Source organism: Protopterus annectens, chromosome 3.part1 (assembly GCF_019279795.1).
Source record: "Protopterus annectens isolate FY-2018-M chromosome 3.part1, PAN1.0, whole genome shotgun sequence".
NCBI lineage: Eukaryota > Metazoa > Chordata > Ceratodontiformes > Protopteridae > Protopterus > Protopterus annectens.
The window spans coordinates 1,016,244,528-1,016,271,879 of record NC_056732.1 but is presented as its reverse complement, the minus strand read 5'-3'; the positions used below and the strand labels follow the sequence as shown (position 1 = coordinate 1,016,271,879).

At 37.8% G+C, this 27,352-nt stretch overlaps 1 protein-coding gene across 5 annotated transcripts in view; it reads right to left on the bottom strand.

Annotated features, from left to right (window-relative positions):
• The window catches only part of PPP1R42 (protein phosphatase 1 regulatory subunit 42), a 1,899,850-nt gene that overhangs the window by 1,236,792 nt on the left and 635,706 nt on the right, over positions 1-27,352 (bottom strand). The gene's annotated exons all lie outside the window — the stretch shown is intronic.

Here is a 27,352-nt window from a genome sequence, read left to right as displayed (position 1 = left end):
GGCCAACATGAAGGGACTCTGGCTGACAAAGTTCGCAGACAGTTGCAAGTTGGGTGCTATAATTAGCTCCCCAAGTGATGTTGACATCCTACAGAAAGGCCTCACTGAGACCAATGACTGGTGTCAGAATCATGGTCTTAAGCTCAATGCCAAAAAATGTCATCATCCCCCTTGGGAAAAACCCAGTTTCCTTGAATTACCACATCGATGGTAGTCCACTGAACACAGAAGTCGTTATAAGAGATTTGGGAACACAGGTTGACAGCAACCTCTCTTTTGATAACCACATTGCCACTGTGGTTTGAAAGTTCTTCTGTGTGGCATATCTCATTACTAAGGGCTTTGCATCCAGGAAGAAAGAGGTCATTGTCTCTCTCTCTACTCTTCCCTTATTAGGCCAATCATCGAGTACAATGCCCCAGTTGGCATGTACCTCACTAGACACCTGCAACAACTGGAGAGGCCGCAAAAGTACCTCACAAAGAGGATCCTAGGCCTTAAACACTTGTCCTATTTGGACAGACTAAAAAAAAACTCCAACTATTCTCCATCTCATTTCACCTACTTAAAGGCGATCTCTGCTTGACTTACAAAGCCATGTCTCATCCAGCTCTATTAGAAATGCTACATGCAAAGAGATCCCAATCCCTCCACACCACATGCTCCAGAGACCTCAACCTCATTACCACAATCAACAGAAGATGCTGGAGGGACAGGTTCTTAACCCAGAGACTGCCCATGCTATGGGATAGACTTCCATACATGTCAAGCAGAGCACCGCACTGGCACTCTTCAGGAGAAATCTTGATGAGTGGATGGGAAATAGAAAAGTCACCCTGGGGATCACTCCAGTGGCTCTACTCAACAGAGGCACTGGGAACTAAGGTCGGGTGGCATGATGCCAGGGTAATCCTATGCGCTAGGCTTGTAAAGGCTCCAGGGCCATTAGCCTAGTACACATCTATGAACCCATTCACTTGTCAATCACTAGACAACATTGACTGTGTCAGAGTTGCCAATGTTTCTTCCCTTGCTGTACATCTCCAACTGAACTTTTGTATTCATTCCTACTGAAAGGTATGGAGAATGCAGAAAAAGAAGTGAATTCCACTAAAGAACGCTCAGCAGAACAAAAAACAATGTAAACATTGGAAGAGTGTTGCACCACAGGTATTAGTATTTCATCTGAGTAGTCAAAACTTGCTAAACAACCAAAATGGCGAAAAGACAGCTTCAAAACAACAGCTTCAATAACAGGCTTTTACCATGTTGTATCCACAATATATGAAATATAGATCTTTGCTGTTATAAAAGTCAAGTGGCGTTGTAATTCCACAGCTTTAAAACATGTGGATGTCATAAAAAACAGAAAAAACGAACATAAAAGTGAAGAACCATTTTGATGTAAACAATGGACAAGCGCTTTCAGCTTTTTCAAGCCTTCTTCAGATCTGATGAGGTATAGAGAATCTTCATGTGGCAAGTGATCACATGCTTTCCTTTTCACCTGTTACTCCTTAATTTGTTAGACTCATTGTTCCATCATGCTGTGACCTTACCACTGTAGGATTTTCTATACTGTATCCTTTCACTTCTCAGGTAATCCATAATGTCAGTTTCCATTTCTTTATCTTCCCCATTACTAATTATCTTTTCTGCTTTCCCCTTTTGTTTTCTTATGTTTTGTATTGTGAAATTGTGTATATCCATATGCCTTTGCCTGCATTTCTCTGCAACTATCTTTGGTGCCATTTTTTGTATCAATTTGTTTTGCTTTCTCCTTTGCTTAAATATTGCACTATATTAAAGTGTTATACTTTCCCATGTCCATCTTTCTTCCTTTCTGTTTTCCTTACTTTGGGGACCAATTGTTCCACCATGCTGTGACATAAACTGTGTTAGTCTTTCTACACTAAATCCTTCACTTTGGAAGTATTTCATAACTTCAGCTTCTGTTTGTTTAACTTTTACTTCACTGATCTTCTGTTTTACATTCCCCCTTTGTGATCTTATTATTTGGGTTGTGAAAGTTTCCATACCCGGATATTTTGCCTGTATTTCTCTTCAAATATCTGTGGAGATGCTTTCTGGTATTGACTATTTTGGCTTTCTCCTCTGCATGAATATTACAACAAATCAAATCTCTCTTTCGTTCCTTCCCATGTCTATGTTAATTTTCATGCCTTACAAAAATCTCTAGGTTTTGTTCTTTACATTTTTGCACTTCCTTGGTTGCTTCTTCTAAATGGCCCAACATTTTTGTCTATATAATAGTTTTCATGGATCTGTTGTATGAATGAACACAAAAAAATACACGTGATGGGATTGATAGTTTTTCTTGTGCAAGTATATTTCTTTCCTCCAGTTTCTCTCTTGATCATTTTGAATATTTTCTATCTAGAAATTCTGGGCTTCCTGCATAATAATAACAAACATAATTTCTTTCTTATCCTCAGTAGTCCACTCTATCATCTTTATGGCTCTTTTCCAGCCTGTCGGTTTTTGTGGACTACTACTTCCTTCTAAAATGGGGTAGGTCCATCCTCCCCCTGAACCTGGCCTAACCCCATTGTTGGAATGTTTATGTGACTTGAAGATTCTATGCTGTCAGTTTTTCACTGTGCGCATATGAGGATCAGGCACTTGTTTATGCTGAGACTTGTGCACCCAGTTCTCTTTTTTATTTTTTAAACTACTTCTGTCCATGATATATGCTATATAAAATACATTGTATACAGCAGTGTCATACCCAGTAAAGTATAGTTTATTTAAATAGAAGCTCATTGCTAACCAGTATCGATGTTTCCTACATTTCACTATAGCTGATTTTGCTTATTGTATGTATTTCTGGACTCCAACTTGTTCTTGTTACACAAATTTGTAAGGAAAGCAATTTCACGCATTTGCAACTCAATGGAATAAATCCTGATTGGATGTTACCAGTCTAATGGCCTAGAGCCTTTTTAAGCCTAGCAATTCCTGTCCTGGTTTTCGTAGTTGTCAATGCTCAAGGACTAGAAAGACTTTGGTGTATGCCTGTGTCTTAGACCATAAGCTGCTGCTGTCCATAAAGGCCACAGGTGACAAGCAGGGGTGAATTTATGATTTCTCATCCATTGGTACAAATGTTATTTGAATACGCGTGAAGAAGATTTACATAAATGGAGTATCTTTCCCAGAAAAGGAGTAAAAACATACACCTGTTTCTCCAACATGTTTTGCTTATGCCACAGATGATGTTTAGATCCTTAGACTGGGGAATTCTTGTGCTGTTTGTTTTGTGAATGTGTACCATATCCATTAAGGCTGAATCTGAGAAGGTCTTGTAGGCTAGGTATAGATTGCCCCTCGGTAGTCTGTAGGAGACTGAGTACAGGGACAAGATTTTGGGGTTTTCCACATAAGACATGTCTTTTACACCCTGTATTCTTTTAATGAGGATTTTCTGTGACCACTACAGTTGTTGGAAATGTCTGGTCAGGTACATGCTGAAGAGTACAGTGTACTTGATTATTTGTCTAATCATGGCTAAGTATAGTAGGATTATGATCTCCTTAGATCTGGATGCAATGCCAAAACTTACAACTTGCCCCCACATAGAAGGATTTTCTCACCACTGTGGACACATGGTGATCAAAGTTCAGGTTACTGTCAGCCTGAGTTGTCAAGTCCCTTACCACTGGGTCTACTGTTAGGAGAGTGTTATCAATGTTGTAATTTGCAGGGGTGGTCAACTTCCCAAAGGGTATAAATATGCATTTTTTGGCATTGAGTATTAGGTTCTGTTTCTGGCACCAGTTACTTGGCTCTCAGATCCTCCTTAAGGATATTTACATCTTTGCAGGAATCAGTCATTACACCCAACTTGCAGTCATCTGCAGATTTGGTCACTTAAAGACCCTCTATTTGCTATGACTTCAGAGAAGTGCATTCCAAACAGGAGAGGTCCAAGTGCTGAGTCCTGTGAAACACCACTAGTAGCAGGAGTAGTCGTGGAGGTGGATTCCCTACCCTAACTTCATGTGACTATTCATTAGGTTACATAGGGATTTATGTCTACATTTCTGAGTTTGTCTATAATACCCAAGTGAGATAGTGTGTTGAATGCCTTTACCAGGTTGAGTATGCACTGTTTTGCCAATCATCCATGGTTCAAGAGATCTTCTCACAGTAGTCCACTGAGTTTAGCAGGTGTGACCTACACTTGACGAAACAAAACTGGGATGGGTCCAGTGTTTGAAGATCTCCAATGTATTTATTAGCTCCATGATAACTTTTTCCATGGCCTTGCATATAAGACTAGTCCAGCTTATGGCTCTGTAGTTCCATAGGTCTGTTGATTGTCCACCTTTATGTGGAGGGATGACCATTGCAATCCTGCATTCCTTAGGGACGAAGCCTGTCTGGAGGCTGTGGCTTAATAGAGGTTCTAGTTGGCATGACATGTCATGTTTCAAACTATTTAGGAGGCATCCCTGGATGTTATCAGTGCCCTTTGCTGTAGTGTGTTTAGCTCTGGAGAGGGCAGTGGGGACCTGTTTAGTAACAGTGGGGGGATAAGTGGCAGAGGGTATTTCCTGTGGAGTAACTAATCATATTTGAGTCATATGGACTCTGTCTTCTACTTGTACGATAATGCTGTTGTTTAACACTTTTGAGTAAAGTTACTGTCCTGTACTCTTACCTTGGTCTTTGGTAACTACTTTAGCCATTTAAATGTTTCTACCAAGGCTTTTCTCTCTGCACTATAAGGTTGAGAGGTATGCCTTCAGTTATAACTGAAATGTCATGAAATCACAAGAAATTAATGGCTTTTGTTGCATGTGTATTCCTATATACTAAACAGACTTTTTTTTGTGTCTAATTATCATTAGCCAGTACAACTTTATACATACATAAATAAGTTAACATACATATTCCATGTGAAATTTCAGTTGCATGTATTTTACAAAATAAAGTTAACAAGCAAGCAGACACACAGGTTCCACATGAAGTCATAGTTTTATTTATTTGACTGTTTCATAATTATCATATCTAGGCATAGACAGATATTTTAATGTAATGTATGAGGTGAAACAATGTAAACTGCAAGTGAAATCAAGTGTGATATTTTGTTGCAAAGAGAAAATGTGCTGATGAATAAAGAAAATGAAAAACATCTATAATACACACTCATTAGTTCATGGAAGAGCATTGCACATACAACTAACAAAATAAATAAAAATGGAGAGATCCTTCTATACAACATAGCCACTCTATTAAACAATGTATTTATATTTATACATTTTACATATGTACATATATACAAATATTTCAGGCATGAGCAATAATGCTATTCTTGCCTGCAAAGCTGTAGTTATAGTTTGACCTCATTTCCATTTCTTATATGTTTTAAGTATCATCTTGCTTGAATTCTACTTCTGCATTTTGCCCAACTGCTTGACATTCCTTCAGAAAGTGGTATAATTCTTTATTCTATTTACAATTATCTGTTTATGTCTTGTACCATGGTGCTCATGTTGTGACTCAAAAAGGTCTGTCAGCCTACCACTTGCATGGTTATCAAGCTGCAGTTAATAAGTACACAAACAAACAGCTGAATAAACAAATAAGGGGAAAATAAATTATTTCAAACAAAGGTTAAGTTTAATTCATGGCACACTGAAGAGTATAGTGCACATCTATTTGTTGTTTTCATTACATATTGAAATAAACAATTAAATGTTTGTTTACAGGTACCTTGTTTTGTGAGTATAGAGTCGGTACTCTTACAGGACATAAAACACAGTAGGGGGTATTCAGAAAGGAAAAATAGCAGTGTGTAAAGCTAAACTATGCAGTCAGTGTGTTGACATGCAGGGCATGTGCACTTCAGAGATATATGTGTCACAATCATGGCAGTATGAAAATTAGTGTGGTCAGTCGTATATATTAATGACCATATCATGACATTCAAATGAAATGGCTTACAGAAATACATTCATCAATAAACTGATATAATTGTCTGCTTATATATATTCTATAAGCAGCATGCACATTTGTAAGATACTTGATAATTATGTATTATTTGCTAAGTTCATAGGTATATACTAGGCATGCAGTTCAAATGACCATTAATAAGCATAGCCAGCTAAGCCCAAACACTGTTGAGTGAGTTAAGCACCATGCTATATAACCCCAAAGAAGATTTATGATTTCCAGGCCATTTATTCAGAATATTACTGAATACAGACCATGTCTAGGATTGCTTGACGTGCACAGGAAGTTTATTCAATAAGTATAGGATTCCTTGGGATAGAAATCTGTTGTGCCATGCAATGCTCCATTTCTCTGTCTATAAAAGATTACAATCTAGGGTGGAATTGGCCATGTACCATGTGGATGGACAGCAGTCTGTCTGCCGAAGAATGGTGCACAGAGCAAGAACTGCACGCATCAAAAATGCCATTTGAACACTTGATACAAGTATCACAATAAATAGTAGGCAACAGTAAGGATTGTGGAAGGGTGTACAGCTCAGCAAATTGTGTAGCCTCAGTGTAAATATCATAATTTTGGGTTTAACACACATTTTACATTATACCTTTTGTACCAGTATACATTGGGTCTGTAATACTGATACGAAAAACCGTATGATCGAATACGAAGACGTCGACCCGTACTGGGCGAAGTACGGAAATCCTGAATGTACAAAACCGCGAATTCCGAAATGTCATTTGTTTTGGTTGGCCCGTCTGCAGTATAGCTACGTAAGGTAAGTGTGCGATAGACAGAACTTTAGTGTTAGGATTTGGGTTAAGGTAAGTGTATAGATAGGTAATGTACGTAAGGTTTAGTGTAGTGTTAGAAGTAGGGTTATTTTAAGTGTATGTATGTGTATTGTTTATTTTGTTTGGGTGTATGTCTGTAGGGGAAGTGTGCGGTAGTTACGGACCTTAGGGTTAGGGAGGGGTTAAGGATAGTGCATAGATAGTTGTATATGTGGGATTTAGTGTAGTGTTGGAGGTAGGGATTTGTTAAATGTATGTATGTGGATTATATATTTTGTTTGGGTGTATGTGTGCAGGGGACGTGCGTGGTAGTTACGGACCTTAGGGTTAGGGAGGGGTTAAGGATAGTGCATAGTTAGTTGTGTATGTGGGGTTTAGTGTAGGGTTAGAGGTAGGCTTTTGGTGCTTTACTTTAGGTTAGAAGTAGGGTTTGGTTAGTGCATGTGTGTGGTTTATTTATTTTCTTTGGGTAGTATGTAGCGGGTGGTGGGGTTGGCCAACTATGACAGTTCGATATTTTTTTTTCACGGTTTAGTGTGTTCAGGATTTTCACGGTTCGCAATATAGGTGTTGACGTTTAGGTATTCGGGAAGAGGGTTTTTCGCTTTGGTAATATAGACCCAATACATTGCAGGTAATGTCAGCATGTTCTATGAGGTGATATATAAGACGGGTGTTTCCATTCACATAGAAGAGCACCAGCAAGGTTCCAGGTGATCAAACATGCAGGAAGCTCCAGTCAACAAAAGTATTGTTGGAAGGTGCAATATGTGTCTTACAGGTAACCCCCAGGTTCTGCAAATAAAGGACAGTAATTTTAGGCATGGTAGAAGAGGTTATTTTTCAGCTGTCTTTCATTCGCATTGCACTTCCATCTTCCTAATTTCTTGATGTTCTCCCACTAAATCCTTGCCCACTTTACATGAGAAGCTGCTGCTATGCTAAATGAGTGTGGAATCTAACTGAGCGTGGGGTATATGTTTGGGGTTCAAGCTTCATCACTCCACTGCTTTCTTCAATGCACACCTGAAGCTTGGTAAACAGGTTACCCTTCTCAAGGCAGAGAACTGCTCCATATTAAGTACCAGTCTATGATGAAACTGTGTGAGTGGGCTTCTGTGTTGTAGGCACAGTGTTTTGTAATGTTGCAGGCACTGTACTACATTCCATTCTGTGGCCCCTGAAGCTGGAATCAGCCACTGGTTCTTCACCTCTTGATCACTCATAGGTTGTGCCTGTTTATCCTTAGAATATTCTTAGTTTGACCAGCTAAATGCTTCACATAGGACTGCTAAACAACAGGCTATGAAAAACAATCTGTTGTGTTACTCATGACATATATTTTGTAGTTTGTCCTATAAAGTTCACACTGCCTCCCTATGGCTTTGTGCAGCCAGCTGATAGCTTGCAAGGTGTAATGCTGCCTTCAACTTCTTTTAATCAGCCTCTAACAGTAGCAGGGTATGTACCCTCCATTATTTTACTGTTATGAGCTATACAACTGGAGAACCTCACATCTTCCTAGTGTCTCTATAGTGCTGTAGTACCCTTTTAGGCCACCTAATTACCTGAACTGAGGATGTTTATTATTCTCATACATCCATTGATACTGTGAATGAATTTGTGACCACACTGGTACCGGTGCTGTTTCCAGTGCCACTTCTTGAATTGAGCCCACTGTGAAAACAACATGGTGTAAAATGTCCAATTATTCTTCACCTCACCCCTTTTGCTGATTGCTCCGTGCCTGAACTATACATATGTTGTCCGATTTTGAGTTGGGAGTACCTTGTTTGCCTTCTGTTTGTATACCCAACCCCAATTCTGTTATGGCACATTGATGTCTACATGTAATTACTCTTGGCCACCTGTTGCTGAGCTTGCTTCCTCCTAAGTACCTCCCACCACCAAATTCATAGGGATACTGCAACAGTTATCCTGAAAAAAATGAAGTGTAGTCTGAGGGTGTGTCAACACTCAAGTAAGATCATCTCTAAAAATTTAGATGACTGAAGGCAAGAATACTCTTGTTATTTGACAGGTTCATAGGTGGTTACTAGGCTACTGACCCAAAGGTCTTTATAAGTCTAGCCTTGTGTACCCAATATAACACTAGAGAAACCCAATATAAAGGATCTAGCCTAAACTCTAGATCTTAGCAATGGCTGCCCATATCTAGGAGGGTCATAGGTGAAATCCCCAACAAGGAATTTATGCTTTCCCATCCAGTCATCCAGGCTATACTTAAACATGGTTATAGCCCAGGGGCTCTGTATAATGTGAATTGGTAGCCCATTTCTGAGGAGTGGCAACCTCTGACAGACATATCTGTCTCTCCAGCAGGTCCTATTTATGTCGCAGACCAGGTTAAGTTCCCTGGAGCAGGTGACCCTTGTCCCATTGGATTTGTGGATGTGCAGCATTTTGACTGGATATGGATCAGAGATTGCTCTGTAGGCCAGACACAAGTCTCTTCTACGTAGTCTGTACGCTACTGAGTACAGTGACAGTGACTTCAATCTGTCAGTGTATGACATGTGCTGGAGACCCTGAATTTTCTTGGCTAGAAATCTCTGAGGTCTCTCAAGTTGCTGCAGGTGCCAGGTAAGGTACATACAAAGGGAGCACTGTACTCAATTATTGGCCTACTGAGGGTCGAGTACAGAGGAGTTATGACCTGTTTCACACTTGAGGCAATGCCTTTGCTAATGAGGTGAGCAGCATAGAATGCCTTCCTTACCACAGTAGACACATGGTGGTCAAAGTTTAGGCTACAGTCAACTTGCGGTCCCTATTCTCTCACTACTGAGTTGTTTATGTAGGGTATTCTTATTTATATGATATTCTGCAAAGATATAATTTTTTACCAAATGGGATGATAATGCATTTTTTAGCATTGAGTTTGAGTCCACGGCTTTGGTACCAATCATTCATTTGTGTAAATCCCTCTAAGTATATTGACATCATTTGGGGATTAAATGATTACACCCAATTTGCAGTCATCAGCAAAGTTAGTCAGCCACAGCCAGTCTATTTTTGCCTGAACTTCTGAGAAGTATATTCCAAACAATAGGGGTCTAGCACTGACCCCTGTGGAATCACACTGATGACACATCTGCTGGTCGAGGTAAAGTCCCCAACTTTGACTGAGTATGATCTGAAGGTGAGCCAGTTAGCAACCCACCTGACAACATAAGAGTTGATATTCAAATGGGAGAGTTTATCAATGATGCCCTAATGTGTGACTGTGTCGAAGGCCTTTGCTAAGTCAAGGTAGGTTGTATGCACATATTTGCCTTAATTTATGGCTCTGGTGATGTTTTTGAAGAAGTCTACCAGGTTTAACAGGCATGACCTGTCTTTGACAAAATCAAAATGTGTCAAATGAAGGGTTTGGAGATCACCTATGTTCTTATTGATAGGGTCCATGACGACTTGTTCCATGGCCTTACAGATAAGGTTGGTTAAGCTTATGGGTCTATAGTTTCTGTAGTTTGAGTCACAATTTTAATATTCTTGTCAAGTGGCATACAACAAACGGAAAAAAACTCTTACTTGTAAGACTAGCAATAAAGGGTCAGTGATGCGAATGCTGTTAGGAGCATACAACTACCTCCTGCATGCCAGCATACGAGTGTGTGCATGTATAAATGTATATATCCACCAGCACACCACACATATAGGTGTGGGTACATCTGTATGCATAAGAAGACACACACAAATTCAGAGACAGTTTTGTGTGTGTGTGTGTGTGTGTGTGTGTGTGTGTGTGTGTGTGTGTGTGTGTGTGTGTGTGTGTGTGTGTGTGTGTGTGTGTGTGTGTGTGTGTGTATTTGTGTGTGTGTGTGTGTGCACGTGTGAGTAGTGGATCTATAACAACATAAAGATATATGGCAATTACATTTTAAACAACCAAAGCAATGCATATGACAAACACATAATGACACATGACAAATGCATTTATTTACTTAAATTGTCTGTTTTCCAACTTGATAAGAGGGTAACGGGTCTCATCCACACAGCCATCTGAGTCACAAAAGAAGCAAGTTTGAGAAAAGTTATGAGAATTCCAATATTAACAGTGAAGTATACCACTAAAACAGTTAGGTGCACTGTATACAAAGTTTTAATAAAATACATGTATTATTACATATCCAGCATATACAAATTTGACAGACATTCAAGAATGCCTTGAATTGCAAACCGGTCAGTAAGACATAGCAAGGCTATGGTTCTACAACCATATGAATATAAACTTAGATTACATATTGTACGCATACTCATGCACACAGATAGGAAAATGTAGGGAAATATAGAGACTACATTTGCCTCAACTTTCAAATGGTAACCAGTGTAATTCTACTGCAGTCAAATATTCAGGAAAAGAATGAAAGATCCAAACATTTTATCGCAGTGCAGGGAAGAAAAATAAAACAAACTGAGTTGAATGGAATCAGTATTATACAGACAGTTAGTGTGTGATTCCTGAAGGGTGTCAGATAATGGGAAAATAATTTTAGTACAGTAACAACATTCCATTTCAAAGCTGACTGAATGATTCTTATGGAAATGTTATAAGATTTTATTCTTCTAGAATCTTAGGACATTTGCAATGCAGTGGGTTTGTTTCCAAGATGCAAATGTTCAAAGCAATGCTGTCCTGTGAACTGTGGGGGAAATTATCTTATAAATGTAAGCCTGCATGAGTGCATGCACTAATAAGCAACACTATTTCTGAACATATGAAAAAAATTACCAGTGAAGGGAAAAAAGCATGTAGCAACAAGCAAGTAACAAAAACAAACAAAAAAATACCACTGCCAAGACTGGGATAATCATTCCACCAAGTTTTACAAAAACAAGCACATACTAAAGATGTAACTTCAGTGCTGCAAAGGCTGCAAATCGGAGTGTGACTAGATCAACTAATACAAAAGAACAAATGGCAAACTCTTAGCAGTCCCTAATAATAACCATCCCACAGTGAAGTTTGTGACATCTGTCCTACAGTACGTTAACAAGCTTCTCTGAAAATTGTGCCTCTGTGTCAATATGTGACTTATACTGCACTAAATGATAAACAAAGTACTCTAGCAAGCAACTGACTTTAGAAATAAAATAATGCCCATTTAAAAGTATTGCATTACTGCTGTGCTTTCTATAGCAGAAACAGCAGTAGTCCGGTCATTAAATGCCTGAAAGGTTACTTTTCTCAATGGCAAATGCACAGATCCAACTAATGAAATGGCTCACAAGGAGAGCTGTTGTCAGTAGAACTGCAATTTGAGATGGAATTTGGTTAACACCTTTGAACATTCCTGCAGGCACTCTTCCCCCACCCCCCTCAGCCAAAGGTGAGCCATGCTCAGAAAGGCAAACCTGAAATGTAAACAAAGGCTGAATCAAAACAAAAAATCCCTAGGATTGTCCCTTTAATATAATAAAGTCAAAAAACTGACAAGATCTTGCTGGCAGCTGAAAGCAGAAACAATCCATTCTGTTGCCCCGATAATGGAAAAGTTATTCAAATACAGTCACGGCATCTTCTTCTGGAACATTGTCATAAATTTCCAACCCTCAAATTCCGGCCTGAATTTCTTGCGACTCCATTTCCTGTAGAACTATTGGCCCCAATCTGTCACGCGTAGCAATACAGCTCTCCTTAAATGAGCACTGCTTGTCCATGTAGCCTGCTCATAGTGCATTGGCAACACAGCTGTGAGTGATTTTATCCCATGAATTCTTCACCCAAGTCACGACCTCTTGCAGGCTAGGCTTCACAAAGTTAACATGCTGATTTTTCTCCACTCTATTTTCAATGTAGTCATTGAGATCCATGCGCAAATGGTCCTTGAATGGCTTGTTTATTGCAATATCAAGAGTCTGGATATAGGCAGTCATTCCTGCAGGAATCATTATTTGATCTATTCTTCTCTGTGCAAGGAATTTCTTCATGTCTTTAGCGTGGTGAGTGCTGGCTGAATCCCAGACTAGCAGACCTCTTTCGCCACCTCCCAAAACAAGTGGCAGCATTACATCGACCCACTTCCTTATAACTGCTTGTGTGCACCAGGCTTTTTTGGGTTTCAAGAATGTAAATGCCTTATCTTTCTTGCCGTTACTAATGATTAGAGGTGGGGTTTTCTTTCCATCTAGATGAATTGCCAAAATGCAGGTAACACGTGCACTTTCGTAACCAGTAGGGAGAATGTAGATCGACGAGGCAGCCCTCTGATCAATTGTTGTTTGAGATCCTTGACCCATAAACACTGCAGTTTTATCCATAGCAATCATGTTAGAGAGTTGGTGTTTAGAAAAGTCGATGCCATCAACAAAGGACTTACATGCAAGTGCACATTTAATAACTTCAGTATCTTCCAGCTTGAATACTGTTGTTGATCTTCTTAGAGACAGTTCATATCACTGTAGGAAGTCATCCAGCCAATGTTGTGATGCTTTGAATTCTTCTGGGGATATTTCTAACTGTGGTACCATTGCAAGGGCAAATGCTTGAATATCAGCCCTGAGCACAACCAAAGCCTTTGCTCTCCTGTAGCAATCCATTCACAGATGATGTTTTCCAGCTCAGGAAATAATGGTTGCCGACCTGATCCACACTTGCACTTCTTAGCATTTCCCTTATTGGCCTGTTGACTGAGGCTATCATATGCTGCTTGCCATTTTCAGACCATTTGGAGATCCAACTTCTCTTTGCAGAAAGCCATCAGAGACTTTCCCCGGGAGTCCTCCATGATTCCTTTCTTGTAATTGATGGAATACCTCTTTCTTTTTGCACTCATCTTGTCTGGGGGGGTAGTTAATTGAAGACGTACGAGGCAGGAGTGGCAACAAAAAATGGCAATGGTTAAGAAGACACAACCACACCCGTTTGTTATCAAATGCACACGTTTTACGTGCATTGTTTGTACTTTGACCAATCAAAGTATACTTGCCAGTTTTTATGAGCCAAGGATCTCAACCGTCAAGTGTGAGTGAGGATTACGGTTACAGTAAGAATCGTGGAGAACCCCCAGGGAAAATAATCATACGGTTTTCTGCAAAGAGAAGAAGCTGGGTGTCCGAATGGTCCAAAAATGGCGAGCGGAGTATGATAACCTCAGTCAACAGATGTCAATATTATTATTTTATAATTCAACACGTCCGTTGTGTGATGTTGACGATCTTAACTGGGGCTTATTTTTGGGGTAGGGCTTATATCATGGCCACCCTGGAAAACCATACTTATTCTCTGGTTAGGTCTTATTTACGGAGAAATGCGGTAGTTCCTGAACCTTCAATTTCAGCTTCAACATACTTCTAAAAATGTCTCTGATTTCTTCTACACTGCTTTCCATTTTCCCAGGAGTTACAAAGGATCTTGGTTTGGCTGTTTACCAACAACTACAGCTTCAGGCTCCAGATTTCCCCATTCCTTATATATATATATATATATATATATATATATATATATATATATATATATATATTTTCTTCAATTTGTGTCATAGTAGTACTTCTGCCTCTGCCAATTTTTTCAGCATTCCCTTTATGTTGATTTTCATGAACTGACTGTGTAGTTGAAGTAGGTAATCTTATTTCAAATTTCTGTCCATCAACAGCAGTCCTATTAAGATACTAAGTCCTTGTAGTGAAAATATCCCTATATTCTCAACACTGCAAGATTATACTCCTCAGTGGTTTTCAGAGAGCTCCTTTTTATTACATTCCTCACTGTTAGGACACTTCTCTCCAGTTGGCCATTTGATGGAGGACAGTATGGACTGGATTTTACATGCATGGTTCCTCATCCATACATTAATCTTCTGAATTCCTGACTTACATAATATGGATCACTGTCAGGTATGACATCATCATATATACCACATCTCAGTAGTATAGAGTTTAATACATTGATCACATTTACAATTCTTATGTCTATCAGACTGATCATTTCAGGGAACTTGGAATAATAATCTACACACATATCAGATACATGACTTCTTTGAAATGGAAGAAATCTGTACCCGCTTTGCATCGAGGACAAGCTGGTACTGGGTGGATATGTATTCTGTATAAGATGATATTCTTGGACAAAACATTATATTTCTTGTGTTTCTTTTGAACTTTACTGTTCCCAGTTGTGATTCATGTATCCTCTCAAGCATTTACTTTCTTGGTTGATTAGGAACTATTATTTGGTCAGCTTTCATCCTAAAACCTTGAACACAATATACTTCTTATTTAATTTGTTTTTACTTTATTTTGAATTTATTAATTGGAGTAGATCACTGATCCCATTGGATCTATTTCACTCTCAGCGCAAGATAGATGCATGACATTGTATACAGAATGAATCACAAAATGCATTATATACATATTTTATATACAAAGTAAATATAGTTGGCTTGAGGGTACAAAGGCAATACATAAATGTAATTACATACACACTAACAAAACACAATATATACATGCATTATATAAAGAGTAGAACTCAGAGTTGGCATGTTGAAAGAATTGCAATCAAAAGTAGAGTCAAAGCAAGGTATGTAGAGGGAAGGGTATGAAGTGGATACTTTAAATTATCAGAGAGAAGGCAGTTGTATTTTTTGTCTTGAAATATGATTTTATTTCTGATCTGAAAAAGGGGTAAGAGTAATAATGATCTTTAAGAAAAGAAGGGAGAGATTCCCACAGTTTGGGACCAAGGGCAGAGAAAGTAAGTCTGTACAGTGAAGTACAGTTTGGGGGTTTTGGGACAAGTGGTTAAGATTTCTAAGGTTGTATGTTGCTGCATCTCTGAATAGTCTGTAAGCTAGATGGGGATGGTGTTAATATTAATAAGTTTACATTGTTGAGAAGCAAGTAGAAAATCAGCACATTGTTTCACTGGCAATCGGTTAGCTTTTTCAATGGTTTTGCAGAGATGTTCATTTATTGGGGAAGAGAGTAATAAATCTGCAGATGGAGTCTGAGATGGACTGAATGCAGGATACATTTATTTTAGAGGCTGCAGCAATTAAAGGGAGACAATACTCCAGCTGAACCAGTAAGACATCTTTACTTATGTAATTTCTATCAGGTCTGAATAAAAAAAGGGAGATCCTTAAAAGAATAAAACAATTTATTTCCTTGCTTATGATGTTTGGTCAGGCTAGCCTTTCACTGTAACACCTTTTAATAACTCTGTAACCCACAGTCAATAAATCTCTAAAATTAGTTTGTGTTTTCTTCCATTACTGGTAACTGTGATATTACCCAGCAAATCTGTAATTTTTCTTCTAATAGTTCTCCTTGCTTCTCTGGCAAACATGTTATATTTAATTTGTCTTCTATGTCTAGGTCCTTGCCTGGTTTAAGCTTCACTTTCACAGCATCATTTAATAAACATATTTAAAAAGTAGCACTTAAGACATAGGTACACATATCTTAGTAGAAAAGAAAATGAACTATATTAACATTTGTCATATTCATGTATTATGCATTAAATATATGCTTTCTTGCTTTTTAACAATTACCCATGCCAACTTTACATAAATTGCTCAATTTATGTCTTCTCTTAAACCTTACTCCTCCTACTAAACATTATTTTGCATATATTGTTCCTCCAAATTCCTTTTATTTATATGTAATTTCACTGCTTTTATCTCATCTCTTCCTGTTCAAACATAACTTGGATCAATGGATAGGAGATCACAAATTTAACGCTTGTTTGGCACCTACATCCCTAAAGAACAAGGGCAGTTTGTAGATGGTCGATGTGTACAAACCTATATCATAACTGTAAAATTTCTTGGGGTATTGACTATGTCAGCAATATGTTGGTAAATTTGGGGTAAGCCTGGTTAGGCTTAAAATGGCTCCTAGGCCGATAGTCTAGTAACCACCTACGAATCTATCTTAGCTATTCATTATTGAGCCTCATCTTGTTTTCTAAAGATCTCACATGTAATTATTTTATATTCTCTAGCAGTAATTCATGACTGGCTGTTAACGTAGGATTTACCCAATGCATACCTCTCAACTGTTCAGATTTTTGGAGAATGTCCAGTTTTTGTCTTTTTTGGCCTGTTCCTCATGAAATCGATGGTTTTCTGGCAAATTACTGAGTAGTAAGGTTACTACATAATGATATAAATTTGCGTTTCAGACTTTATAGCCTTCAAAAAATATAAGCGAATACAACACCTATTATTTTAGGAAATGTCTAAGTTCATAAGAGATATATTTAAAATCTGTCCCTAATTTTGTGTCTTTGTCCCCCTACTGTTTTTGGCTTTGTCTAGATTTCCTGCATTTAGACACTGAGACATATGACTCATGGCTGGCATGGTTTGATCATGTGGGTTAAGCCCAAGTAATTAAACAAAGCCAGTTGTGGGTAAATCCTGTTTACCCATGCTCAGGAGTGGATTATTGCTATTATACAGTGACATTATTTATGAAAAAAAATCTAAATAATATCATCATATAACACACCAAGTCTGTATGTGCTAGCATGTAGACAGGACATTAAAGATTCTCAGTTTTTTTTTTTTTTTTAAGATACTGAGGAATCCCTACTGGTGCCTTCTGTGCAGTGTATCCATTTCCTTTTATTTTGTTCAGGTGTTAAAGTCCAGGAAGGTGACTTCTGTGCAAAGTCTACATGTCCCTTGAATTAGTTAAGGGGGGCAACAGGGAATCTGTGAGTTCCGAGTTGTTTTATTATTTTTTTTAAACTGTAGTTGTCTTATTCTGCTCCAGGAAGTAGTTTACTGGAATATGGGAAGTTTTTCTATACAGTTAACAGTCTCTGATTACTGAAAGTGAGTTTCCATCACTTTTTTTTGCGGGGGGGGGGGGGTCAATAAGCAGTGGGAATGCTGATTGGTCTGTCCAATCAGGGTACACGTTTTTGAATAAAAACTTAAATGATTAAAAAGAACAAGAGAAAAAATGTGCTGCTTTTAAAGTGAGATACCACACAATGACAGTTATATCATCTGTATTTCTTTAGTATCAGCATTTACAAAAAAATATCATTAACAATTCCAATACAGAAGAAATGCTGCTGGTGTGCTGTAGTGTACTGCAGAGCAGCTTAACATTAATATAGATACAGCACAAAGCTGTACTTGTATATAGTTTTTGTGTTAGGGTATAGTAAAAAAACAGAAATATATCCTAGTTTGAACTAGTTTCTTTTGAACTGACTGAAATGTAGCTGCTTAGCTACTTAGCTGGAGAGACTTAATGCCGGAACTCATTTTTATTGGCTATGCTCGATTTACAATACTGATTGATTTGTCCAATAAGCATGCATGTTTTATATAAAAATAACCCTTTATTGCATAATTGCAGTTGGTTTAGATTTTGATTCCCAGTTTCTAGTAATTGCTTTTTGGTGGCCAATAGCATAACACTTAGTAAGTTCTTACTATGTCTAGGCAATTCAGATCCTGTGTTCCAGCTCAAAAGAATAATTTCCTTAGTTAACAATCATTTTCTCCCACAACATTTTCTGACACAGTACTTTTTTTTCCCAAACATCTTTTATTAAATTTTCACATATGACAAAGGCAATCTTACATTTACATAAATGAAAAACATACAAAATTATACCACTTTAGTTGTAAACAGTTTACATCACAGACATCATTGAAAAACTGTACTTGCAAACATTTACTTCACTTATAAACCATCCACTCATTGTCACTTAAGCATTATATGGCTATTCAAATCCTGTCTCTTAAACCTCGTTCCTGCTCTGCATATATTGTTCCCAAAATTCTCATTCTTCCTATGTAGTTTGCTCCTTCCCTTTACTAAAGATCCCAATTCCAGTTGCTTTATCTCTGTTACTATATTCACTACTTCTAGTAAAGTTGGTCTAGACTTTGATTTCCATTTTCTAGTAATTGCTTTTTTGGCAGCCACCATAATTAGATTCAGCAAGGCTTTACTATGTCTGGGCAATTCCGATTCTGTAGCACAGCTCAAAAAAAAATCATCTCCCCAGCCAGTCCAATTCACTCACCTAGCATCTCAGACAGAGCAATCTGCAGGGAATCCCTAAAGTCTGCCAGCTCATTACACTCCCAGAAAATATGTTTCCAGCCACCTCTTTCTTGCCTGTCACACCTCCAACATTTGTTGTCCACCTGAAGAAAAATTCTTTGGAGTCTACTTGGGGTATAAAAATACCTATGTAAACACTTCCAGGCAAAGATTCTAAATCTTCCAGACTTTATTGCATATTGTTTTCTGACACAGTACTTTGTGGGGAATTTTAAAAATGTACCAGCTCGTTACACTCTCAATAAAATGTGTTTCCAGTTATCTCTCTCTTTTCCATCACAGCATTTGTCATCTACCTAAGGAAAATTTGTCTGTAGTCTGTTTGGCATATCAAAATACCTTTGCAAACACTAATAAGCAAAAATACTAAACCTTCTGCACTTTGGGAGCCATACGGAAGTCCTCTCACTGTTCCTTTGTAAATTGCCTTTTCAATCTCTCTTTCCAATCTTTTCTACTCTCCTCAGATTGATATTTTATATGCCATACTAATCTTCTCTTTTTAACAGCAGCTTCTATTCTGGATTTAACTAAAACTCTACCATAGCTGATCTTTCACTTAACATCCTCCTCCTCCTTTCCTTGCCTGTACACTGATATCAGTCCTTGATGGGTGTCGCTTGTCTCTCTCTCTCTCTAATATAGATGATGAACAGGCGGGGTAGTTCGTTTATATGCTTTATTACACAGAAACATCAGGATGGATAGCAGCTTTACAAAATATAAATGAAATGATTCACTGACAGACTACAGACATACATGCTTACATCTCAACAGCTTACTACAAAATGGAAGTCAGGCTCACACATGCTCAGTATTTATACACTTGTGCAAGTCCCTAGAAAACTTCTTAAAGTTGTACACACACACACATACAGATCTACATCCTCCCTCTTAAACTGATTGTCTTCAAAGAAATGACATTAGAACAAGACATGCAATAATATATAGACATTAGAAATAAACACAATGTTCATGTCCAAGTTGCCATGTATCTGTAACATGATCTGGAAATACGACCTGATCTAGTAACATAGTATTCAATATTGGGTTTAGCAATAGGGACAGTCTTTGGTGAACAATTTATATCAGGAACTTTGGGATTCATCACAGGAACAGGGGTATTTACTGTAACATCCTCAGGAATTGGAAACCTGGACAACTCACTCTGAGATAAAGAGTCCTTCTCACAGGCTAGGAGTTGTGGTACAAGCTTGGACACCGGCATCAAATGTTTCTGATTCTGCCTAAACTCTGCTCCATGTGATTCCACAATGTACAATCTCAACTCTGAGCAAATACTCTTCATGACGCCAATCGATTATAACCTTTGCACGTTTGCACTCTCACTGTCTGTCCCTCATGTAATGGACTGAGCAGTTTGCTGGACTTACCGTAATAAGACGTCTGGGATAGGCTTTTCTTTAACAGATGAGCTTTCACAAATCTGTTATTCTTAGCACCTGGAACCAACAAACTACTACTGATTGGTAATGTAGTTCTGGTTTGTCTCAAAAGAAGTCTCTGGGCAGGTGAACCAAGATGTTTATCACAAGGAACATTTCTGAGATTCAAGAGATTCAGGAAAACATCACTATTATCTCATTTTGACTTCTCAAGTAACTGTTTCGCACTTTGAACTACATGTTCTGCCAAACCATTTGACTGTGGATACTCAGGACTACTTGTGACATGAGTGAATTCCAACTCTCCAGTGAATCTTTTGAATCACTGACTAGTAAATTGTGTGCCACTGTCAGAAATGACTTTGTGCGGGCTACCATAAACTGCAAAATGATGCTTCATCTTAGTAATGACAGTTCTGGATGGTAGATTAGGAAGTAGGTCAATCTCAAACCAATTGGAGTAAGAGTCCACTAACACCAAGTAATGATGACCATTCCACTCGAAAATATCAGTGCCTACTGTCAACCAAGGTAGTTCAGGAATCTGGTTTAGATGATGTGGTTCCTTTTATTGATGTGACTTTGTTCAATTACATACAGAACAAGATGAAAGTACTCTCTCAATGTCTTGTGACACAGAAGGCCAAAACTCTAGTCCTCTCACCATCCTTTTTATAGAATTAGTTCCTGGGTGGCCACAATGCAGGACTGTAATATACTCTTGTTGCAAAGACTTTGGAACAATTACTTTCGGACCTTTGATAACAATACCATTTATCAGACAAAATCTCATCTCTGTACGGAAAATAAGGTTGCACTTCTTAGGGTAAACTAGATTGCTTTGACGGCCATCCTCGATTGATAAAGTGGTTGTGCTTCTGTAAAACGGGATCTCTCACTGTATGATCTCTAAGCTCATCTAGACGTGTGGAAGAAAAATTTCTTACTTCCATGACTTCAAAATGAAGTTTCTCATTCTCATGCTCTTCAGTGGTATTTCTGGGTGATCTGGACAACGTATCAGCAAGATAAAGAAGTTTGCCTTTTGTGTAGGCAAGATTGAAATTGTACTTCTGCAATCTCAACATCACACGTTGCAATCTGGCTGGAGCTGAATACATAGGCTTTCTCAAAACAGTGACTAGAGGTTGGTGGTCTGTTTCACTCTGGATAGGTCTACCATAAATACAATCATGGAACTTCGAACATGCAAACACAATTGCCAAAAGTTCTTTCTCTATCTGAGCATACTGTATTTCAGTTTGGGTTAGAGATCTGGATGCATAGGCAACAGGTTAACCCTCTTGGAGAATGACTGCACCAAGACCAAATTTCAAAACATCACAGGAAAGAGTAAATGATTTGTGAACATCATAGTATCTGAGAGTTGGTGGGCTGGCAATTCTTGGTTTCGATTTCCAAATGCACTTTGGTGTTCCAACCATGACAAGGATACATCTCTAAGCAGTGATGCTAGATGGCTTAAGTCTGGAATTAACTTGCCTAGGTAGTTAACCATCCCAAGAAAGCTTTGAAGGGCTTGAACATTGTCTGGAGCTGGCATCTCAAGAATAGCTGTTTGCTTGGAAAGGTCTGGACATAAGCCTGAACTGGTAAACAAATGACCAACATATGTGACTTCTTGTAACCTGAACTTGCACTTCTTAGGATTCAACTTAAGATTCACTTGACGAGCTCTTTCCAGAACTTTCTCAAGGTTTCTGTCATGCTCAGCTTCACCATTACCTCCTACTAGAATATCATCTGCTATAATAGCACAGGGTTACCCAGAAAAAAAAATTGCTTCATTGCACACTGAAAGACTTCACTGGCAGAATTTATCCCAAATGGCATTCTCAAAAATCTGTACCTGCCAAACACAATATTGAACATAGTGAGCAATGAGGATTTTTTGTCAAGCAAAATTTGCCAAAATGAACTCTCTGCGTCTAAGACAGAAAAATCAGAGTCATTTGTCATCAGAGTTGCAACTTCTTCTTCTTCTTCTGATGAGGTCTTTTTAGTGCCTTGTTCAAGTCTCGTGGATCAATGCATATTCTGATATCTAATCTTTTCTTATGAGCTACCACCATGGAAGATACCCATTCTGTTGGTTCATCTACTGGACAAATTATACCTTGCTGCACCATTGTATCTAACTCGGCTTTGACTCTTTTCTACATAGCTACTGGAACTTTTCAAGCTGGCCTGACAACTGGGCTGACCTCTGGGTCTAACTTCATGGAGCATACAACTGGAAGCTTGCCTAATTTGTCTTCAAAAAGATTAGCATAGGTAGAGAAAATATACTGTGTGAAATTAGAGCAGTAGTCTTTTAAACTAACATGATGGACTTCCTTATTAAATGAAAGCAGTCCCATTTTCAAACTGTCTCTGAGCCCTAATAACGAGTGGATGTGCCTTTTGACCACATAAAATAACAAGTCGTAGCTTCTCCTAGCAGAATAACATGAATGCATCACTGAGCCTTCCGTTTGAATCTCTTTACCACCATAAGCTACAAGCTTCACACACTTTGCCAAGTCAAGCCTCTCACCAGCACATACTCTAGCAAATATTTCTGCAGACATAACATTGCACTTTGAACCTGTGTGTACTTTGAGCTCTGTGAGGTTTCCATTTATCCAAACAGTGCAAAATACTTCATTCTTTCCCCTTAAATCTACTGCATTGACTGTTTCATTAAGCGCTGACACACCATCAACATAAAAACAGGGTTGCAACTTTCTAAATAATCAGCTTGTTTCTTTGAATGTTCCCTTTTAATAAAAGAATGCGTGCCCTTTGATTTATAAAACCTTTTGAAATGATTCCACTTATTGCATTTGTGACATTGGTGACCAAAAGCTAAACATTTTTCGCTTTTAGGCTCATGACTTCCTCTACAATTATGGCAGTTGGCTATGAAACTGGGTGGGGACACATGCTTTGAGTTTCCTGACTCACTCTTATACTTCACTGAGACTGTATGGTTTCCAGAGCATGCTTTAGAACTTGCTAGAAAGCTACTACGGGGTTTTCTTGTGAGTGTTGCTGGGGTTACAGTCACAGCCATGTGCCTGGACCTGTTTCTGTTAACCATGTGCTGCATACTATCAACATGGGCTTTTGAAGTTGCTGAAAGCATGCATCTCTCATTTGTAAACATATTTGTGTGTTTTTCTGAAAGCTCATATATCTGACAAATCTCAATGGCCTTATTCAAAGTTATATCACTGTCACAAAGCAAAATCTTTCTCACAGCATCATCATTAATACCACACACAAGTCTGTCTTTTATCAACTCATCCATTAAATCACCAAATCTGCACATTTTAGCTTTGTTTCTCAAGTCTGTTATATATGCTGCAAAAGTTTCACCAGGCTTTTGATCCCTTGTTTAAAATAAGTGCCTTTCCACTGTAACATTCATTTGGAGGTTCTATATTTCTTTAAATTTACGTTTTAAGCATTTGGGGTCCTCCCTTGACTCAGCCGGTACAACTATATGATGTTTTTTCCCTTCTCCTGCAAAGACAACAGGTGCATACACAAATGAATGCTCCCTTTCTATGGCTTCTGAACCAGCTAAATTAAGAAGAATAAATACCTTTGTACAGTCATCTTTATCAGAAAATGCAACCTGTATTAAAATATCATACTCTTGCTCAAACACTCTCCAGTTCTCTGCAATATTATTGTCAAATACAAGTGGACCTGGTTTTCGAAATCTGTCTGCCATGCCAATAAATTAAGTGTTTGGGCATACACTGAAAATATGGCCCTTATAATTATGTATGAACAAGCACAAGCTTGTAATAACATTCAAATGCACAATAGACTCTTTGAAATGTTTTACTTTGCGAAATATGCTCTGTAATGGCTGTATTTTGGGAAATAACTGTACTGTAATACTGCACAAACATGCGAGCACTTCAGACAACTTGAAAAAATTTGATTAATGTGAAAAAGTAGTGCTTAGCAGAAAAAAAATGCGATTGTTTCCCTTGTTTTATTCATTTTATGCAATTCAGACTTTATTTCAAACATTTTCCATAGTTATTTTGAATATTTCTATTAATATATCGTAATATCAAATGTTGTTACTTAGAAATTCATTTAGAGTGTTCTGAATGCCTCATTTCATATTTTGCGAATAAGAAATAGCTTGAGCAAGTTTTAATACCTGAAATTCATTTCTGACCCTTTTTGCGAGTTATACGTGCAGTAGGGATGATTAACTCCTATATATTCCTTCAGTGTTAACTGAGTGTCTCTCAGTCTCGAATTGAAGAATTTGGCTTCTCTTCTGGTCCCATGTCCTTTTTAAACATGCCTCTTCTGACACCATGTCTTTTTAGACATGCCACGTCTGACACCATGTCGATCATCTCTCTCTAGTACAGATGACAAACAGGTGGGGTAGTTCATTTATATGCTTTATTACACTGAAACACATCAAGATGGATAGTAGCTTTACAAAATATAAACAAACTGATTAACTGTCACAGACTACACAGACATACTTGCTTGCAACTCAACAGCTTACTACAAAATGGGAGTCAGGCTTACAAGTGCTCAGTATTTATACATTTGTGCAATCCCATAGAAAGCTTCTTAAAGTTGTACACACACTGATCTACAATAGGGAAGCCATCCTCTAACATGAAATCCAAACTTCTGCATGGCCTCATCCCACTCCATTACCTCTTCCTCCCTGTAGCTATCTACTCCCAATACCTTGATTTCTTTACTATTTTTTAGTACATTCTAGCCTCCTCATGCTTATTTTCTATACCATTACTTGCAGTCATCCATACTGACAAAATCTCTTTTCTCCATTCCTGTCATGGCTTCATTCTCACATTATGAATAAAATATTCATATGGTTGCTGTTATTCTCCTTAAGGACACTACTCTTTCCTTATTTCTCAACCCCTCCCCCCATTTTGTCATCATCCCTTTTCATTTTGATTTGCAACCTTCTGCTTGCATTATGTGTAAGAGACTTAACTGCAAAGCTCTAAAGCATACATTCAGATCAGTTAATCCTAAACCACCTTGTTCAATGGTAAGGATACATTTATCCCACATAACTGTCTGCCTCTTTCCCTCCCAAATAAATTGTTTCAGCTCTGTTCCAAATAAATTCTTTCAGCTCTGTTAAGTAGTCAACAACTTTACCTTTGGTTGATAAAAAGATGTCAAGCATGTAGATGAAGCTACAGGAATTAAAAACATTTCCCCTGCTTGCATCTTAATATCCATATCCATAATTAAGAGCTTCCAGTTCTTACTTTTTATAGTATATTTTGTTAATCTCTTCTCACATATCCCTAGTTGTCATAGCACAATCCTTTTTAATTCATACACCCAAACACTTAATCTTATCATGCCCCTGTAAATCTGGGTATTGCTGAATCAATTCATATCTGTATAGACAGTTTATTGATATACCCTTTTTTTATCTTCATTAATTTTACATCTTAAAAAGAGAAGAAACTGTCTCCAAATATTTCATATCACTGAAATGTACTTTTCTGGATCTATCATGTACAAAATAATATAATCCACAAATAAAGCTAACTTTTTTGTTTACCATACCAGTTAAATCCTTAAATTGCTGAGTCTCTTATTTTCTTTGCCAATGGCTCCTGAAATAAAGCAAACAACAAAGGATAAAGAGGATATATCCGCCTTGTACTTCTATTTAAAAACAGGTATCAGAATGAAACCCTGCCACCTTAATTCTTGACCCATCATATATCCACCTAATTAACCCTATTATTCCTTCATGGAAAGCAAATGCTTCCATTGCCCTCCTCATAAAATTCCAGTGGACTCTACTGATTGCTTTCTCTACATCAGGACCCTCAACAACAGTGGTACTTTCTTATATTCAGCTTCTCTCTGGATCATCAGTGCTGTATTAATGTTGTCAGTTAATTGTCTCACCTTCACAAAACCACACTGATCCACATATATCGATTTTGGTAACATCTTTATCATTCTCTTAACTTGTATAGACATGAACACCTTAAAATCAAGGTTTAAAATTGAAATGGCTCTATATGAAGATGGATCTAAAGGGTCTTTACCCTCTTTAGGTCCCACCACAGCTTTTTCCCCAAGATGATAGTGCTTTTCCACCCCCATTGAAAACACTGTTAAACAAAACCTTCAAAGTAGTTATCACTTTTTTTCATTTTCAGACTTCCACAGGAATATAGTCTTTTCTTGGAGGCTTTCTAGTTGATTGACTATGCATCACCATTTTTATCTCATTTCCTTCTTCCTTATGTAGTAATTGTTCAGCCTTATCTTCCTCTAACCCTGGCATACTGAAGTCTTCCACAAATATTTCCATTTAGCCTTTTCTTTGGTTTCCAAATTCTTCTGCTTATAACACTGTCAAAAAATTTCCAAAACATCTCCAATAATTCTACAGGATCTCTGGTTATTTTTCTTGTCACATGCTAAGTTTGGCAACAACCCTTTTTAAATTCTGTGGACTAAGGAGTTGTACTAAAGGTTCTTGTGCCCTGGAGGTGTTATTAAAAATATGTTTAACAGCAACCTTTCTAAAGTCATGCATATTATCCAAATATTGCTTTATTTTCCCTTTAGCACTTTGCAGTTGTTTCTCTTCTTTTTCTGCCAGAATCCCTTATTCTGCAATACTTTAACCTTTGTCAGCCCTCTAAATAATTTCAATTACTTCATTACAATGTATCTTTCTCTTTTTTCTACCCTATTTTTAAACTCTATTTTCATTTTATCCCACTCACTAGCTATCCATTCTGAGGAAATTCCTATCTTCTCTAATAAGTTTTGAATGATTTTTACTACCTATTCCTTAAATGCCCGCCTTTTAAACAAAAAAGGAAAGCACCAATGTCTCATTTTACTTTAGTATCCTGCATCTTTATCTTAGATTTTAGTGGTAATGATCCAAAATAGTCATTAGATATGTTTAAAAACTTTCACATGCTCCAATGAAATATACATCCTACCAGTCTATCCTAGGTATTGTACCTTGTGCAATAATATAAATACTCTGTCTAATTTTATACTGCTGAATTTGCATCTTCCTTACCAAACATTTTCATACATTTCTTT